Source organism: Pteropus alecto, unplaced genomic scaffold (genome assembly GCF_000325575.1).
Source record: "Pteropus alecto unplaced genomic scaffold, ASM32557v1 scaffold142, whole genome shotgun sequence".
In the NCBI taxonomy this organism is placed as follows: Eukaryota; Metazoa; Chordata; class Mammalia; order Chiroptera; family Pteropodidae; genus Pteropus; species Pteropus alecto.
This window is the reverse complement of record NW_006433374.1, coordinates 548866-563940: the sequence shown is the minus strand read 5'-3', so window position 1 is coordinate 563940 and position 15075 is coordinate 548866. Positions and strand designations below refer to the sequence as shown.

At 44.4% G+C, this 15075-nt stretch overlaps 1 protein-coding gene across 6 annotated transcripts in view; it reads left to right on the top strand.

The window, feature by feature from the left end:
* NLGN4X (neuroligin 4 X-linked) overlaps positions 1-15075 on the top strand; it is a 257267-nt gene that overhangs the window by 26326 nt on the left and 215866 nt on the right. For 5 of the 6 annotated variants that reach the window (XM_025044183.1, XM_006908165.3, XM_006908164.3 and 2 more), the window contains exons 2-3: positions 1956-2124; positions 3780-3865. The gene's annotated coding sequence lies outside the window, so the exon portion shown is untranslated. Of the gene's footprint in view, positions 1-1955; positions 2125-3779; positions 3866-13180; positions 13363-15075 lie in introns of all 6 variants that reach the window. The other variant, XM_025044180.1, reaches the window with a different exon arrangement.

Here is a 15075-nt window from a genome sequence, read left to right as displayed (position 1 = left end):
TCTCCTTCCCAGGGTTTACCCATACTTGGAAACACTGTTTATTTTTCATCTACGCCTTACCCAAACTTGGAAACATTGTTTATTTTTCGTCTACGCGTCTGTGTGTTTAATGGTTTCCTGCCTCCTCTAAAAATGTGTCTCTCGTGACTCTGGCATAGATGAGGTGCTCATTGGGTATTGTTTGAAAAAGCGATTAGTTGTAAGACTGTCTCTTGGTATTCGATGAATGAACGAGAAGGTCAAATGTTGCGTGTTAAGGACCAGTGTTCACCATGCAGCCATCACAGTTTTCCTAGTCATGTAGCTAACCGGAGGGACGATGAGCAGAGAGCACCTTTGATCATTAAGCCAGTTTGTCATAGGACGGAGTTCGTCTTTCACTGAAGGGGAGTTGTGTTTTCCTTGGTTGCTCAGTTTAGCGTTTATAAACTAGAAGAATGTACTGAAAATACATGCATCATTCAATATACTTCCCTTATTTAGTTCCAAATGCTGACTTATCCTTTAAAATCTTCTTTCCGGTATTCATGCCCCTACAGTTATTACAATTTTATTCTGTTTTGTTTTTTTTTTTTAAAGACAGTGTTGTGGAAAAGCTTTGTCAAATGTCCCATGCCTAGAAAATGGACAGTGGTACATTTTAGGAATGTTACAGATTTTGGAGCTTGATCACTTAGTCTTACATTGAAGCTATTAACGTGCTGGGTAGTAATCAGTGTTTCCACTGTTTGCTGGATGGATGAACCTACGTACTTCTTTAGTTTTGTTGTAAAGGTTTGGGCCCAAATTAGCTGTGACAAGAAATGAATTTCTTAAGAGTTCATTAGAATGGTGGGATGATTTAAGTGGAGTAGATTTGTATAAAATCGATTATATATATTTTAAAGTCCTCTTAAAATCTAAATTGAAATTTTTTGTGTTGTTTTCTTGACTTTCATAATGCTAAAAATTAAACCACTTAAACATTGCATAAAAAAAAAATTGGGAGCAAATCCTAGACAGAAACAGATATTTTGTTAAATATGCTTCTTTTCAGAAATGGATATAGTCTGGAAGATGGTTCTGTTTGAGACATGGGAGATAAAATTCAGATTAGATAAATTTGGGTGCAAAGTAAGGTAATTTATGTTAATTTGAACATTTATATACACATCTAAGAATATCCAGGATGACCCCTAGAGATAAGTATTTTTTCTCACCTGAGCAATTTTAGCTCCTCAAGAAAATGTGCCCAAATTAAAACTTGTCCTTCCCATCTTTCTTTTAGAAATTTAGCAAGTCATTGTGACTCAAAACTACATATAGAAGGAATGATCCTAGTTTTTCTTTTAACTTAAAAATACCTCAGAAATCTCTTTAGGTTAAAACTAAGTTTATATTGTCCTGCTTCTGTGTATGTTCGTGCAAGTCCTCATGCAGACATGGGAATCATGGAAGATGTCAGTGCCTTGGGGACCTTTAGCTATAATCATGTCGCAGACTTGTCGAGGCCCCCGGGGAGTCTGTTTACACTTTCCATGTCTTGCTTCTGGAGACTGTTGTCTGAACACTATGGCCCTTGTCTTCCTCCTCTCTCAAGATCCTCTTTGAGGCCGTCTGCTAAGACATTCTCAGAGCTGTCACCTCTCTGAGCATGACACTCTATTCCTATGTCACTGGTAGAGGAGTTCACGCAATTATATACAAGTCCTTTCTTTGGTGACTGTCTCCTTCATAAGACCAGCAGCCCCGCGAGGCTTCTGTGTCAGAATCCATCCTCACAAATCCTTTTCCGTCTGTGCCATTCAAGGTCTTTGCTCAGCAAACACTCGCGAAATGAAAGCACGCAGGATTTCTAGGCCATACGCATTGGAAATCATTTAGGTACAAGGAAATCAAATCTTAACGGTGCCGTATCGAAAAGTCAGAGCTACATCGATTTGAAAATAATCATATCTTTATGTCTTATGTTCTAGGTATCTTTTTGAGCTACTAACCAGGACTCATTGGAATGGCTCTAAAGGCCTCGGTGAACCCCCGAATCTCAAGTGGTAAAGATGTAATTATGTGGAGAGGCTTCCTTCAGACATCATCGTAGCGTGGAATACATCCGTCTTAGCTGCCACGTCTGATATGCCTCCGAAGGTATGCATGCTTTGAGCAGTCTGTTCTCTGCATGCTAAGGCTCCATTAAACATACACAATTTTTATGGTAACATTTGCCAATACATGGGTAATTCATCAATATCGCTTTGTCTTGACTAATATCAAATCATTGTAGGTGATACTTGTTTTTCAAAGAAGCTTTTATAGGTGAATCGGTAGCCGAAGGATACTGTAAGTCTTTACAAATGATATTTATATGGCAGAGCATATAGTTTTATGGGAAAACAGATTACAGTATGTAATTTTGTATTCATTTCAAAATGATGAGCCCTTTGTAGTCTTATTTATCTCTCTCAAGGCCTTCTATAATAGTCTAAATTTAACGGTAAAATCACGAAGTGTTTTAATCTAGAGAATTTATTCTTTAACCTTCAAAATATCTTATTCACCCCATGACCATATCTTATAATTTAGCTTTAAATACACAATATGAGGCTTAGTACACCGGGGACTGCAATGGATCATGGAACACAGAACGAGTGAGAAAAATAGAGTAACGATTTGAGTGGAGGAGTATTGATCCCAATTCTTTGTCGATACGAACCGAAATGGCAGGTAGCAGAGGGCCACGGCCTTCCCCTGAGTCGTCAGTGGTGGGGCGTCAGCTTCTCATACAGAAAGCTGTATGAAAGAGCGCCACGGTGTGAGTTCACACACGAAGGGGTATCGTCCAAGAAGAAATAAAAAGTATGGAGCACACACTTAAGCTTGCCTGGTACCAGAGATTGTGTGGTGTGTGCTGAGGATAGGGACCAGCACCTCTAAGGGAAGACCCGGAGGTGGCAGGGGAGGCCAGCAGGATGGATGGAGACCTCCCTCCCTGACGGCATGGAGACGGTCCCCCTCACCCCAGAACTGGTATCGGTGAGCAGGGTTCTTTCCAAGGAGAAGTCTTTCCTCCCCTTCTGCTCGGTACGTGTCAAAGGCACGTGGGGATTCGGCCAGAAATCCTCGCAAGGAGCCGCCTGCCTCGTCAACGGCTCTTGCTTGTACGTAGCGTGAGCAGTGTCGGGAGAGACGCGTCCTTTACAGAGAAGATCGCCCCGTGAAGTCACAAGAACGGTGTCATGTGGTCTGCCGACCAAGCAGATGAGATTCGTCGCAGGAGATTCAGGAGATACAGCGTTTCATCCTGTGCGTTCTGACCCACCGATGTGGGCGGACGGGGGGACAAATCTGCAGCCTCACGATTCCTTCTTGGAAATAAATGATCGACACAGTGTGCATTGGCTTTTTCACAAATTAAATTTGGCAAGGAGTTTACATTCTTAATTTAAATAAGCTAGGTTGAGCGTAGACCTGCCCTAAATTATCATCTTCCAGAAAAAGTGAACGATGCTCAGGTTACTGCCAAGGTGATGTGTGTTGGTCACACCTCAGAGTCTCCTTTTATTCTGGATTCTCACGTCGAGTGTGGACGGAATGGTTCGTGAGAGAATCCACGTGTCGCTTCTCTTCCTCAATTGCTTGAATTATCAGGCAACCGACCGGGGAAGAATGACTATGCCACCATCACCGGCTGGTACTTGTCACTACCCAAAAGAAAGCTTATGAGGAGTGTACTTCTGATTGTGAAGCATCCGCCATGTCTTTGACTGAGAGGAGCAATGAGTTTCTCTTTCGTCTTTTCGTAGGAGAAACGTGTGCTGACATGGGAGTGAAGCCCAGAGTTGGTACGGAGTCACTCTTAAAGGCCTTTTCTTAGAAGAACAGTGGAATGGTAAGTGACAGGACCAACCCTTGACCTCGCTTATGGCCGCATGTACAGTTAAATGTAATCTGGTGATTGCATTTCAGGGTAGACTGCTGGTAACAATAGTTTTAAAACATCTATTTGCAGTGAACAAATAGACGGGCACGCGGTGATTTCAGAGGTATTTGGAGAGCACATAAAGGCGCGTGTTGAAAATGCAGGGTCCCGTGAGAATTCTTTGTCCGTGTGCACAGCCACAAAGCAGAGCCTGTCTCATAAACCAGTCCGTTATCATCTGACCCATCTGTGTAAACTCCCCTGAAACTCAGCCGTGGACCCGTTGGTTATTGGAGGCCCCATCTGGTTTACAGCTAAAGTATTTGAGTGGTCTCAGGATGTCATTGTACCCTGTTTTGGCTGCCCCCACGGAGTAGGACCCATGTGTCAGGCGCGCGCTTCCAGCACAGGCTGAGGGCCCACTGAGGCCACAGGATCCTCCTCTGCATCTGGGAACCAGAAACAGAGCATAGCCTGCGTAATGGGACATGAGTAGAAAAGACCCTTTTATGCATTACGGTTGTGAGCAATCTCAATATACATATGTCACAAGTGCGAATCTGGGCCTTTCCACATCATACGTAAATTTTTGAAAGGATGCGACTTATTAAGTTTCCAGTCATTGTTTGTCTCTTCATGGCTCAGGTGTCAAGTCAAGCTCCGCTGAGGCAGGATTTATGATGATATCGATGAACTACGGGTTATTTACTGATTTTCTGATCGATTTGAGTGCCGCGGCTTAGATCGCAAATGGCTTTGAGCGTCTCTTAAGCACAGAGCACGGACTCGCCACGTCTCTCCTGTGGAGCTTTCCCGAATTCTGTAAGGGCGACCAGCTCATGTCCTTCATTGAACTCTTATTCCCATCACGTTTGATTTCCAAACTCCTCTTTATACTTCATGACACACACACACACACACACACACACACACGCACACACACACACACACAAAATGCTAGTTTTTAAAGCTTTTTTCAAAGGTAATTTGTAACGAATCAGCAAAGACGAATCCGTTCCCTATCTCTCATCCACATGCCAATTCGCAAGACGATCCTACTTTGCTGTTTCTGTCTTGTATACATAGATTTACCCATTTCATCACACGTATTCGGTGGGCGTACACATTTCTCCCCACGCCAACCACGAAATGATCGGTGGCGACACCTTACACGCATCCCTTTGTCCTAGGAATCGGGCAAGAGTTTCTTTTTTAAATGGCCGTCTTCATTTCCCCCTGCGAGGGAGCATGAGTGTGTAACCGAAGCGTGAAGTCCCGGGAGCTTGCAAATCCCTCTGCACACACGCAGCCTTGGCGACAGCGACCCGGTGCAGGTTACAACCATTTCCCTGGGCACGGAGCAAGGGGCCCTCTGTTTAGTGTCGCCAGCCTTTCGTAGTTCCAAGGAGAAGCCTTCGTCATCGGCCTGGCATGGGGCTCAGAGCCGCGCAGCACTCACCGGTCACAGTATGACAGGTCCCATCATGAAACCCAACGGGCACATTCTAAGAAGTGCACGGTCAGGGCAGGGGAATGAGTCCGTCTGTCTGCAGGCAGCTTTCGTATTGACTTGACCCCACGCGCGTGGGCTCAGCCTGCATCCGACACCACGGGCCGTTCTCGGCGTGTTTGTGCAAGCGTCGGACGGCCGCTCCAGTGGGGGCGATGCTTCGGGGTGAAGGTTCGGGGTGGCCCTTGATGAGATGTGGCCCTAGGTTGGACCTTCCTGTGCGGTATCTTTGGGATGGCTTGGGAGGATGAGGCACAAGCGATAAATCACTCTTCCTGCCTTGGCGTCTCCAGACACTCACTGCTGCGGTTGTCACAGGCGGTGCCAGCTGTAGTGGGAAAACACACTGGCCTGTGAACTGGGCGTCTTTGTTGTCAAACAGATCTGCTGCTAAGCAGCTAGTTTTCGCTGATCAGGTTTGTGATATTTTATTTCGTTTTCGTTCTTTCTAATAAAATTTTTTTTTTTATTCTTCCGTTACCTTTGACATACGGCGTCCTATTAGTCTTGAGCGTACAACACAGAAATTAGGCACTTATATAGCTGACGAAGGGATGACCCTGGTCAATCTAGTACGTAGTTATTACAGAAGGACTGACCACATTTCCCATGCTCTGTTCTCCATGCCCACGACTACACAGGAGAACCCAATAACCCCACATCTGGGCATTCCTACGAAGAAACCCAAAACACTGCTTCAAAGAGACATGTGCGTGCATACGTTCATTGCAGCGTTGATTACAATAGCCGAGATATGGAGGCAACATGAGTGTTCATCAGTGGATGGATGGATAAAGAAAAGGCGATTCCTATAGACGATAGAATATTGCTCAGCCATAAAAAAGGATAAGATCTTGCCATCTGCAAAAAAAAAAACGTGGGTAGACCTAGAGGGCATTATGCTAAGTAACTCAGAAAGACAAATGTCATATGATTTCAATTCCATGTGGAATCTAGACAATGGGCTTCTGATGTTTTAAAGAATAGAGCGGCATGCATGCATATCCTTTTCACCGTGAAGAATCTGTGATTATAAATAAAGAAAAAAACAGCTGCTTAGGAAATACGAATAATTCATTAAGTCTATTTAATTCTTTAAAATTTCAGCTTATACCCTTGTAGCCAAATTTCCTATAGAAGGTTGAAGGAACACTTTCTGGTTTTATACTACCTGTTAAAAGAATTCTTTTTTTTTTTAACAGTGGATTTTTATAGTTGCCTGGGTTGGTCCTGGTAAACTCATGCTAGAAATTCCTTTGTTTTATTCCAAGGGTGGCTTAATTCAATTCAAAACCGATGACCAAGAAAGCCTGCCTTCATGGCACTTCTGAAACCATGATTTTCATTTCTAAGTGAAGGGATCAAGGCATGAACCAAAAATCAGGAAGTATTGTATGGAACTCAATTAATAGATGCTGAAGGTTCTGGTGACCAGAATTTTCCTAAGGGCTCATAACTTTGAACAATGAGATATTTTATGTTCTACTTAGTTTTGAACACATTATCCAAATGAATCTTTCATTAAACATTTTGCGATTTAGAGGGACATCGAGTAGATATAGTAATTTAGTACAACAACTGAGATATACTTAAATATATAAATATAATCGTAATAAAAATATACATAATGTAAACATAGTAATAAAATAATATAAATAATTTGTTTTTGAGCTTCCTTGATCCTTTTTTTGTAAGTAGTCCCCAAATCCATGATTGTTTCCCTTGTTACCAGTATTATACTGCCAATTTTTTTCCTAGTTTAATGCTTCTTTTCTGCCAAAACAATATATTTCAGGGTGGAAAAAGTAAAGATCAACTATATCTAGTTGAGTAGATAATCTTATACTACTTATCAGTTATGCGGTACGCCGATATTGCACATAAAGTCACTTTGAGTAAGTGACTATGCCACGTGTCCTAGTGGAAGGTGCGCCAGCTGTGGCTTGTGGGCCAGTCACTTCCGTTCACAAGTGGAATTTTCTCGAGCCGGCCACACGCTTGCATTCACATGTCCGCTCGAGCCAGTTTCACACCGCAGTGCCAGAGTTCAACGGCGGTGCCAGGGACTGGGCAACCTGCAAAGTCTAAGATATTTATTTGACTCTTTATGACACATCTGGTGCGATTCTTTGTGGGATAGTGGGACAGGTCACGGTAAACGTCTGTGATCTGCACATGAGAAATGAAGATGAATATATATCACAAAACGTTACTGATGATAGAGATATGTGCTTTCAGGTTAGGAATTTTATTAGTGCAGGCTTCACGAGCTCTCAAACACGGAGCCGGCGTTCGTAACGTGGAATCTGGGGCGTGTGGATGAACGGGGTCTTAGAGCGTTCTGAAATGTCACATGTGGAACTTGCATGCTCCATGGCGAGAGCTGATGGCCGTCGTCAGCCTAAAACACAACGTGATCCAGCTGGCACATGCTGATTAGCATGGGCTGCCCCCGGCTGTTCTCGTGACAGATTACGGTGACTCTGATCGTGACGGATATGGCTCATAATTAGGGGGATTGATCATGGGAAACCATCATGATGACGGGGTTCGTCATGTGCTTGTTACTTGTTTCATCACCTAGACCATTGAAGAGCAGGACACTTGATTAAGGACCAGTGGTCACTGTCTTTCGTTCTGATCACCAACTTTTTAATGAAGCGTGTTTTTACAGGTAAAAGTGGGGAGCTTCTTGATTCTGTGTGTGTCTGTGTATATGCGTCTGTGTGCGTGTGTGAGAATTTGACAGCGAGGTAATCCTGACTCAACCTGCCTCCTGGGAGTAGGTGATAAATATCCATAGGGCAGTGGAATTGTTCTGTCTTTCTCTGACAGGTCGTTGGATGTTACCCCCGGTGCTCTGTGGACCTAGAGTAAATATTAGCGAAATACATTTCAGTTGCAGATAATTAAGGATCTTCAGTCTAAAATTCTCCCTTGACTATATCCTGCTTCCTGTCTTTTGCACAGCGACTGCTGGGCATTTTCCGTTGTGTTCCTAAGTATAAATTTACTGAAGCGTGACATACGATGATGGGGGGTATAATACTTAGGGTTTACCGAGGCGGCATGTCCCCTAATCTATAGGAAAATCATGGACTAGCACAGCGGTCACCGTGTCCTCATGGGACCTTTTGCAGTTGGAGATTGACGTAGAGAAGTATCCGTCACTCTCATGGGGCCCAGAACAGGGCACAGCGTGTTGCAGAGTGGTGTGCCGAGTGCAGCTTCATGTGTGCCACAAACGTGGTGTGCCGAGTGCAGCTTCGTGTGTGCCACGCGGTCGTTAAACAGGAAGTGAAACGGGCACTTCCTGGAAGCCAGCAGCAGGCGGTCTCATCCCGGCTTAGCTGGCCAAGTGGCCTGGTGACATTGGACTTGTCCTCGGACCTCCTCCTGTTCCTTGAGCGCTGGAGGAAGTGACCCTTGGTGATGTGAGCTTGGTCCAGCTCTGGGAACTCACCATCCCACACCTGAAGCTCCCCTACGTATTGGCCAAGAGGTGACCGACCGGCCTCTGAGTGGACACTGCTCTTTTTCCGTTGTGCAGAAAATCGTTCTCTGATGCTTTAACGTAAGATGGAGAAAAAAATGGCCCTTGTTCGTTATGTTTTCGTAAACCACACTTATGCCTTTCAGTCAAAGATGATAGGTGTTATTTTTCTTCCTTGAATTTTGTGAACCTGGGTGCAGGAAGGAAATAAACACAGTGTCTTATGACATTTATTTTTTTTTAGAGAATAGCAGCTCAGACGCAATGAAGTATAAATTGTACAGATTTTCCCCCAAGTGTTTGTTCTGGTGTCCTGTACGTGCACAGAAAATTATGAATTCTTTAGCATCGACTTATCTGGAATTAAGTCTTCTAGACGGACTACAGTTTTAGCTGCTATATTTCCTTCCCCATGATATAGAAAATTTAAGCCCGCCTTGGGGAACGATGGGTCTTTCACTTGTCCTTTTACTGGTAAATTGATGGGTTTGTTCAAATCGTTCCGTTCTGGGTAGAAAGAGAGCAGATACAAGCTGGCCAGGTCGTAAGCCATGGTGTCAGAAGAAGACCATTCTACATCCTCATTAATTTCTTACCTTTCAAAAGTTGCTGATTCGTAATGACGGTAAACTTTAAAACGAGAAATATGTCAGCTACAGATTCAAAGTTTCGTAACGGGTGTTTTTTATTTATTTTTTCCCCATTTTTTGGGGGTCTCATTGTATTTGCATTTAGCCTTCCACAATCATCAGTCAATTAAAAATCTGAACTAATTTCATTCTTTTGATCAGATATCATAAGTCGCATTTTTAAAACGACTAAGCCAAATAGATGCTCAAACATCGGTTAACAAGCGGGAACAGGAGCTGGAAGTTGAATAATTGTCATTTATTATTTTATGCTTGGAAATGTGCGATAATAGTTTAAACATTTAGTTACTTGCAATCACGGTACTAATCATGTTTTATCCTCATGACTTCCTTCGGCATTTTTAAATTACTACTATTTTTGTGGCGAAGTCTTAGAACAGGTCTCTGAAATAATGCAGCATCGAGCATCTAAACAAACCCGTTCTTGAGGTTCAGGTACATCTGACCAGAATGGGCTCGATTTGAGGATAAAGTCAGCTCTCTCTCGTAGCCTTTCGGAGTGCACGGATGACATCGGAAGGCACGTTCCACAGCGATGCCATCTTGTTGGGGTGTAGTTGAAGATCAGTTAATTCATCTTATTACATCTTAAGGAGAAATTGGAATAATGCTGTTTGTGTTAAAATGGCTAAACTGCTTTGGAAAAGGAATTTCGCAGTGCGTTGACTTCTCGGGGCTTAGAAAGCAAACTCTCTCATAATATACACTTTGCCACCAGAGCTTCCACATGGCACCTGTTGACATTCTCGCAAACCGATTTTTCTGAGAGCCCCGTGTCTGGAAATGCAGAGCTGCTCTATAGCATCAGAAAGGCACCTTCCCGTGGTCCCGTCTTAACGTTGGGTCTCTATGTCTTAGTCGGCATTTTTTTCCCCAAAAAATTATAGTTGGCATACAATACTTATATTCGTTTCAGGTATGCAATATAGTGATTACACATTTATAAAACTTATGAAGTGATCCCCGCAATTAGTCTAGTACCCGTCTGATACCACATATCATTGTATATAATTAATTAGCCCAATATTATGTTTTTCTTTGTTTTTTATTTCATTTGTCCGATCTTAGTTATTTTATTTTTCAGTGACAGTTGACAGTCGATGGTATTATTTTAGATTAGTTTCAAGCGTAGTGCTGAGATATTTATATATCTTAAGAAGGGATCCCCCAATTGGTTTGGTACCCACGGGGCACCACACATGGTTATGACAATATTATTGACTATCGTATTCTTGAGAGACTAGTTACAGTTCATTTCCCTCCGTTTCTTCTCTTTCTCCGATGTATCAATTTCCTACTCTGCCGTATCAAATGATCACAACCTTACTGGTTTGAACAAGGCACATGAATAAATATAGTGGTGGAGGTCGGATGTCTGGGAAGAAGCAAAGTGTCTGCAGGGCTCTAAGGGGACATCCATTTCCCAGCCATTCCCAGCTTCTGGAGGCTGCCAGCATCCCTGGGCTCCGGGCCCCGCAAACTGCTGGTTTGTGTGTGTCTTCTGTGTCCTCCTCCGGGGACCTCGTAACTACGGTGGGTTCACCCAGGCAGTCCAGAATCCTCTCCCCAGCTCGGGACCCTTCATTGAGTCACATCTTCCAAAGTCCTTTGCCGTGGACGGCTATATCTGCCCAGGGGACCTGGGGGTTCCGAAGTGGACGGCTCTGGGGCCGGGGTTCAGCCAGCTACGCCTGGCGTCCTACGACCTGGCGACTGTGAGAGTGTGTCAGCTGTCATCGTCAGCGACGTCTGTCACCTGCGTTCCCTTCCTTGGGATGTTCTCCTCTGTCATTTTCTCCTCTCTGTCCCCGGTGGCTGCTTCTCAGCCTCCCTCACAGAGTCTCCTCCCTTCTCTCTTCGCCACGCCACTGCCTTCCTTTCCTTCCCAATCCCTTGGGTCTCTCGCCCTCTGTGCTTCATGGAGGGCGTGTGTGCAATGGCCTTTGGTGGCTTGGCCCCCCAACTGCTGACACCCCTCCACATACGCTCTGTCCCAGGTCTGTTGGACCATTCAGAACCTTCCAGAACCAGGAGCGTTCAGTTCCAGACCCCTGCGTCTCTTCTTGTAAATGCTGCCGCCCCTCAAGCGAACATCCTTCGTGGCACTGAGTTCCTGAAAAAAATCCATGTTCTGTGTCACGACTCCACCTTCACCCAAACGTGTCACTTCTCAGGGAAGTCACCCCCCGTCATTGGTTATGACTTAAGAAAGCACATCCATGGAAACATTCCCCTGCCTCTTTTCTTACATGTCTGACTTCTCTCCCAGGCTACACACACACACACACACACACACACACACACACACAATGTTATGGCGCGAACGATTCTGAGACACACGGAGCCAATTGAGATTAATTATGAGCTTTTATTAGCCGGCCCGGCGCCTGACTCTCTACCAGGCAGGGCTAGAGATCAGCCCTGAGCTTTCAGAGGAGGCAGCTGATAAAGCTTAAGGCCACATCCTGGTGGTCTCCTGAACAAGCAAGCAGATTACAGAAGTGGAAGTTGGCTGTTAGCATATCTTTGCCCAGAACAACACCCTTAATTAACAAGTAAATGGATCACAGAAGCAGACATTGGCCATCTTCATATTTTATACAATACACTTCCTAAACCACACACGAGCAAGTAGGACAACTTCTGGTATCTAAAGATATTTCTTCCCTGTAGCTGACTTAGCTAGTTTGCTCGCTTGAAAATTTTCCACCCTTAACAACACAAAACCCTCGAGTGCAGGAAATATCTAGTATTGCTGTAACCACCAGCCCAGCCAACACAACGCCCCAAACATCATTGATCGAATTGATCTCATAGCAAAACCGCAGCGACTAAGACTGTGTTTAGAGAGAGTCTCCGTCCTTTGTTGTCTCTCGTAAATTCTTTGCATTCCTGTCTTCGTAGGTGTGTCTGTGCTCAGGCACATGATTGTAGATTATCAAGGAAGTCGGTGACCCCTCGAGGGTGCTTGGTACTATCTGCTAAAAGTGATTAACTTTTGTCCTCAGCACAGAGAGAGATCGTTGCTGTCGCTCTGAGGAAGAGAAGCAAAATACCACTCCCTCGTAATGCAATATCCACCCCCCGCCCACCCCCCAAGAGTGCTTTCCCGTCCCTTCATTTAAAGAAAAATGTGGAAACAGGCTGATCACCTTGTGCTGGTGGAGATGAGTCTGCTCCAGGGAAGATACTAAAAAGTAATGCTTTCAAAATAACATCAATAAATAAAAGTGAACGCGGAAAAAAAAAACAAACGCTGTTCGCAGTGTAGACCTTCTGAAGGTCATGTGGCTTAACTGCAGTTTATAGTAACTCTGATCTCTTTTTTGTTTTGAAGAATGGCATAGCCAAAGGTATTTGTTTCTTTAACTGAGATCCGCTGTTACCTTTTATGTTAACAGACAATAAATGAAGATATTCGATGTTAGGTATCTATAATAAGCAGATACATCTAACTGCCCTTGGACACTTAAATCCTAGTTTGCTTTTTGATGTGGTTTCACACAGGGAGAGTTAGTTTACGGCTCTCTGCCGTGGAAATCTCAGTACTTATGCTCTCTCTTAAGTTCCTTTTTTAAGAGACTTTGTCAATCGAACATATTTCCTTAAGCTTCACGCTCATTTTTTTCTAGGATGAAATAAGGTGGTTTTACTAAAAACGTGAAGAGATCTTGGTGATAAGATGTTAACTTAGTCATTTCCCACGTGCTCTAAAAAGATGGTTGTGCCTTCAGCATTATAACTGTCATACGATGGGCGATAATGAAGAAATTTCCCTAGGAAGACAGGAGAAGGGACCCCACGTCTCAGCCCTGTAAGTGAGGAATGAACTGCTTCCTTCTGCATCTTCTCTCTGCAAGTGTCTGGGCCCCGAACTTTGGTGCTGTCCCTGTGATTTGAAATGGGGCCGTAGCACTTGATGCCTCTAAGTGAGGGAGCTGGCAGGTCGGCCAGGGGTCACTCCTGAGAACCCAGGGACAGCCCTGTGATGTAGTTGGCTGCTTTTCGGTTATTAGCATGTATGAGCTTTCGCAGCTCAGCCTGAAACGCTGCTGTTGGCTGTCCTTGATGCCTCCGAAATGACACTGATTTCTGGGGGGACATAAATACTTCGTTTATTTGAATAAATCTTTGTTTTTGTAACTCTGGTGTTGTTGTTTTAATTAAGAGCAGTTTTAGGTTCATAGTAACATTGAGAAGAAGGTACAGAAATTCCCCTGACACCTCCTTGTCAGCCCCCCATCCGTACCCGCACCGGACAGTGCCTTTGTCACAACTAATGAGACCGGCAGTGACACGTCGTCATCACTCGGAGACCGTCGTTTACGTTAGGGTTCAGTCTCAATGTTCTGCGTTCAGTGGGTTGGGGCAAATGGATGATGACATGTAGCCGCCATGACAGTGTCACACAGAGTAGTGTCTCTGCCCCAAACAAACATCCTCTGTGCTCCACCTACTCGTCCCTCCCTCTCCCTCCCGCTGGCAACCATGGATCTTTTTGCCGTTTCCATAGTTTTCCCCGTTCCAGAATGTCCTAGAGTTGCACTCATTCAGTGTGCAGCCTTTCCAGACGGCTTCTCTCACTTAGTCATGATGCCTTTAAGGTTCCTCCGTATCGTTGTGTGGCTTTGTGGCTCACGTCTTTGTAGCGCTTAATAACTTTCCATTCTCTGTCTATGACAGTGTCTTTATTCACTCAGCTGCTAGAGGACGTCTTGGTGGCCTCCAGGTATCAGCGGTGACAGATAAAGCTGCTATAAACATCCACGTGCAGGTTTCTGTGTGGACATAAATTTTCAACTCCTTCGGCAAATACCCAAGACTCCAACAGCTAGAAGATACTTTATTGTCGTGTCCTGTGAAAGAGAAGAAGCTACTTCTTTTCTTAATTCTCAAACAGTAATGCACATTGGGGATGAGAACGTGCTTAGCAAAATTATCCTTCCAAAGACAGTCCCGACGTGCTTCCCAAGGAGTTTGATCAGGCGTATTTTGGGGAAAGCGTTTCTCGCGTGGAGACCAGCAAATGGGAAGATAGTCTCTCCTATACTTTTCAGAGTCATCTTTGGGTCTGTCACCCCGTGGTGATGAAAGGGACAACCAGCATTTACATTAATTTCACCACCATCTCAACCAAGATAGTTTTTTAGGTGGGACGCGCCAGTGACCTTGGCGGCAATGGTTATTTCCTGTGTTCGAGCATTGACTCTTGGGAAGACACCCTACTTCTGGGCCACCCTGCCGAGTCACGTGAGCAGATTCGTTGACTTTCAGTAGTTAGTTTGGATGTCTTCAAATGGCCAGTTTCATTAGGTGTTCCGTTCTCCAAAGGTATAAATGAGATTTCTACTCATTTTAGATTACAGACCGCTGGCCCCAAAAGAGACTTTAGTGGCCGTTAGGAGCCGTTTAGACATGTGATGGACGGGCGGGACACAGCTTGCGGACTTGCATTGACTGGGTGACAAAGGTGACGGGAAGTGAGAGAGTTAATGGAGGGGGAGCTTCGGAGCCGGATGTTGGCAAA